Below are 5477 nucleotides of genomic sequence, written 5' to 3'. Positions count from 1 at the left end.
TATCATACACAGTCATGGACAATTTTGCATCTCCAATTCACCTCACTTGCATGTCTTTGGACTGTGGGAAGATACCAGAGCATCCGAAGGAAATCCACGCAGACACAAGAAGAACATGCAAACTCCACACAGACAGGACCCAGACCTTCCCACCAGGGGATCGAACCCAGGATTTTCTTGCTGTGAGGCAACAGCGCTACCCACTTAGCCACCGTGCCGCCCAGTCGTTTAATGAGAGGGAGAAATATGCAAATCCCTTCCAATCTTTCTTTGAGGTACATTGTTTTTAAACATTTCAATAATTTTCTCACGCACTTGCTGACAGACTGGAGATCTTCTGATCATCTTTGTTCATCAAAGACTCAGCCTTTCCTGGATGCTGCTTTTGTACCAAACCATGATTACAATCACCTGTTGACACCACCTGTTTGGAATCCCATAATTATTTAGTTTTTTCACCTCATTACTAGCCATAAACTTTTTTTGGAATGTGTTGCAGGCCTGAAATGCTGGAATGGAGGTACAGTATAATGTACAAATGAAAGAAAGTTGAGCAGACAAAACATGAAACATCTCGGGTTCAAACTGTCTGCAGTCAAATAAAAGTCAAAGTAAATGTAAGGAACACTGCATTTTTATTTTATATGCATTTTCTATACTGTCCCAACTTTTTCTAAATTGTGGGTGTAAATTACTAAATGGAATGAAGTTGCCCAGACAAAACATAAAATATCTTGGGTTCACACTATCAGTGAAACAAAAGTCAAATAAATATAAGAAAAACCGCGTTTCTTTCTTTAATTTGTGTCTTCCATACTATCCCAACTTCTCCACGGAAGGTAAAACGTCAGACAGCGCTGGAGGTTCGATCACAGTCCGGAGACTGACAGGGGGTTTTTTAGGAACAGAAGTAACCTCTCAGCTAAACTGACGCAATAACGTGGAGCGCCTGCTTCTATATTAACTCTCCGATTCTTTCTGACATGAAACTCGAATGAATCGATTCTTAACCGACTCCCAGTGATTCCTTACCAACTCCCAGTGAAAACACGTTTGTTTTAAACTTAGTCAATTACTTATCTCTAGATTGATGTGCACCAAGAAGGAACTACATACTGATGAACTGCTTTAACGTGTTATATATTTTGTCTGACGACTGCATAGTGCAAAAATTGATGAATTAATTAATGAATTATGAATCAGTACCGCGATAAATAGTGCTCAGATTTATTACAAATTCTTAAGGATCATTAACTTAAATAGTTTATAAACAGCAACAGCAATCCAATTTATTATACAAATCAAATAATAATGTTTTATTTGTATTAGAATGGGTATTTTTTAAATATCTATATTGTTATATATACATACTGCCTGACCAAAAAAAAGGTCAGCTGGCAACAAGTTATTTAACCCTAACTGATGCAGTGAGTAGCTTCTCATTTGTTAGACACATCCTGTGGTCGTGGAAAAGATGTTAATCTGTTTCAGAAGGGTCAAATTATTGGCATGCATCAAGCAGAGAAAACATCTAAGGAGATTGCTGAAACTACTAAAATCAGGTTAAGAACTGTCCAAAGCATTATTAAAAAGTAGAAGGACAGTGGGGAAACATCATCTTCGAGGAAGGAATGTGGTCAGATTGACCCTGTTCCAGAGTGATGGGCGCATCAGGGTAAGAAGAGAGGCAGCTGAAGTGATGCACCCATCATGCCTAGTGCCTACCGTACAAGCCTGTGGGGGCAGTGCTATGATCTGAGGTTGCTGCAGTTGGTCAGGTCTAGGTTCAGCGACGTTATGTGCCCAAAGAATGAGGTCAGCTGACTACCTGAATATACTGAACGACCAGGTTATTCCATCAATGGATTTTTTCTTCCCTGATGGCACGGGCATATTCCAAAATGACAATGCCAGGATTCATCGGGCTCAAACTGTGAAAGAGTGGTTCAGGGAGCATGAGATCATTTTCACACATGAATTGGCCACATGAAGAGTCCAGACCTGAACCCCATTGAGAATCTTTGGGATGTGCTGTAGAAGACTTTGTGCTGTGGTCCAAATCTCCCATCATCAATACAAGATCTTGGGGAAAAATTAATGCAACTCTGGAGAGAAATAAATGTTGTGACATTGCAGAAGCTTGTGGAAACGATGCCACAGCGAATGTGTGCTGTAATCAAAGCTAAAGGCGGTCCAACCAAATATTAGAGTGTGTGATATTAACATGTTTTAAGTACTAACAACAAACTGGACGTTCTAATGACCCCCTCCCCCAGTAATTTAGATAAAACAAATGTTAATTGGTGAATGTAAAAATCATGTCATGTCTTTTTAACAATCATTATTGGCAGGTATTTGATGATACGATTATTGTTGATAGGGTAACGTCTTCGGCACATTTGAATGTTTTTGGGCAGCAGTGGAGTCTCAAAATAAACTATGTATGGGCAGTATCTTACACTTCAGTGAAACTACACACAAACCTACCTGCTAAGTAAAACCAAACACAATCACACCTCATCAATTAAGTCACAAATGCACACATTAATGTAAAGCAGGAGTTAACAGAAGTGGAGACTGGACATCACCATAACAGCATTTGATACCAACTGGTATATTACCTTCCTAGTATAGAGCATCACATTACAAATTCAAAGTTATCAAGCAGTAAACGACCATTGTGGCCTGCAACTGTAATAACACATCCAAAGCAACATTTCAGAGCAGGGAGACCTAGTTTTCCGGGCCTTAACCTACAGCCAAAACAACAAACCTTGAAATAATGCAAGGACGCTTGTCCCAAATGATCCATGACTGAAGCCTGTGTGGCACCTTCATGACACTACACTGGTACATCAGTTAGATCACTAAGATTGCCCACACCCAGGTTGTTCTATCCTAGCCTTAGCAAAACCAACCTATGCTTTGATAACCTCTGTAAGGGGAAGAAACCAGCAACCCAATCAGCCAGTCATGTGGCCGATTTACAGTGCGATCTGAGTTACTTTGACCATGGCATGGTTGTTGTTGTCAGACTGATTTTATTATGTCAAAAACTGTTCTAAAACTGCTTTCTAAAAATCAAGATCAAAGTCATCTGATATTTATTGGCTGTTTAGATATGTAAGCTGCTTGTAGGGTTTTGTCTTATTTGTCTTTCTTATTTTAGATGATGGGACCTTCAAATCAAGTTTAAAGACATAAGATAAATACACAAAATACACATTTGGTTTTAATAATTTAATGTTACAGGATTGTTTTGGAAAACTTACCATCTCCTGCGTGGTTTCGGAGATAGGACTTAAACCCTCTGATCACTAGTCAAGCACCTTAGCTACCACAGCATTTATATACCAACAAGCATCCTGTATATACCAATGTATAAAACAATAGTTAACACTTCACACAAAGCCATTTTCGTGTATTTTTTATTCAGTTCAGTTTAAAAGGTGTGGTGCGGCAGAATAAAATACTTTAAATAAAAAGGAGCACTCATTTTTAAAAACACACAATCTTACAATAAGATTACAACAGTCGAATAACCCGCAGAGTGTTATCTAAACCGATAACAGCCTGCAAAGTAGCCACTAAACCTGAACTGAAAGTGTTACTAAAATGTTCACAATAAGGCCAATAAACATTCAAAAGGTGCTGGATTATAAGCAGGTCAGTTTGTTTTTGTAAGAATGCAACCTAATATAATTACTGAGAGCACTGTAATACATACATAAGGAGTCAGTTCTCACTTAGTGTAGAAAAAAGAACTATACAAAGCACAACATACACACTCTCCTACAGCTGCGGAGAGAACTCATCTGTAATGATTTGTGCTTCTTGTGGGGACAGGTCCAGACCCACAGCATGCCAGATGGAACACAAAGGTGCCCTTAGGTCCAATGCATACCCTTACAATTTGGAGATATTGCATTATTTAGAGACTAAGGATTTCAACACATCTAGCTCTACCTCAAAAGTCTAGGAATGTAAACCTAGAAATGATACTACCCATCTAAGCTACCACTGCAGTGCAAACACACAGGTGGAAGACATCAGAGGAAAATGTTTCACTCCTCAAGGGTGTTCACTTTGTATGACGAGAAGCTGTACAGTTAAAAGGATGAGGAGAGTTGATCTAGCAGGAGGTAGAATGAAAAGACCGTCACTTTTCTCTTTTATGCTTATCCATGTCAGTGTAAGAGCTTGCATGGCTTATATTTGCATCTGAGAAGGATTATTCACAGAGCCTCGGATACAACAGCAAAAGTGCCTTGATGTGCAGTATTGTTCTCTGATGGCGTGAAGATTGGGTTTTTGCATCAGAAACACATCTCTTTACTGTGTTGTTCACCTTTGTAAAAACATTTGCATTATGTTGGAAGGCGTCCCATATAATCAGCAAATCAATTAAAGTTATTTTTTTTTTTGCTATATTTATGCTGGATTGTTTCATGGAAATTGTGCAGAAAACACGTCTATGACCTGTGACTAAACCAAACACCAAATTAAATCCAAAAGTAACACTATGTTGCAACTGGTAAAGTGGGTGCTGCATAGCAACAGATCACTGTCTGGGGAAAGTTTGGGGCATACAGGTGTTCCTCTTCCCACATCCTAAAACATGTAAAAAGGTTTACTCTAAATTGACTCTACATGTAAGTCAGTAGGGTGGCACAGTGGTTTGGTGGGTAGCACAGTCACCTCACAGCAAGAAGATCCTAGATTCTATTCTAAGGTGGAGCAGTTCGAATCTTTTCTGTGTGGAGTTTGCATGTTCTCCCTGTGTTTGTGTGGGTTTCCTCTAGGTGCTCTGTTATCTACCCTAACCGAGTGTGTGTTTGTTTGCCCTGTGATGGACTGGCAACCTGTCTAGGGTGTTTCCTACCTTTTTGCTCGATAGTTCAGACCCACTGCGACCCTGAATAGGATGAATCAGTGGTAAAACAATAAATGAATTAATGTAAGTCAGTAAATGGGTGAGTTTGTGGTGCCCTAGGATAGATCAGAACCCTGTCCAGAGTAAATTTCTGCCAAATGCCCAGTATATATGTGTGGTATCAGACCCACCTTGACCCTAATCAGGACAAAGTGGTTAGTAAAGATGGAAAAATACATTTTAAATTGACCTTCGGTTATACTTCCATTAACTATGTGTATTTTAGGTACTCCATTCCACCTTTTAAAACATGCCAGTAGGTAAATTGTTCTTTTTACTTGCTCCTAAATATGAGAACGTGAATGTGAATGAATCAGGTAATGTGCCATGCCCTGTGACTGGTATTGCAACAATTGGTATTCCTGCTTGGTTTTGGGTTCAAAATTACTTATTAAAAAAAAGAATAGAACAGCACAAATGACAATTACTTTTGGCAGCACAATCATTGTACAAGTGAATGAGCTGGAAGGGTGCTAAGTAGTCACAGGTCCAAAAAAGTTGAGTAAAGTTTGATTTCTCAAGAAACATTCCAGCCAAGTAATTC

This window comes from Trichomycterus rosablanca, chromosome 8 (genome assembly GCF_030014385.1).
Source record: "Trichomycterus rosablanca isolate fTriRos1 chromosome 8, fTriRos1.hap1, whole genome shotgun sequence".
NCBI classification, from domain to species: Eukaryota; Metazoa; Chordata; class Actinopteri; order Siluriformes; family Trichomycteridae; genus Trichomycterus; species Trichomycterus rosablanca.
Note: the sequence above shows the minus strand (reverse complement) of the source record.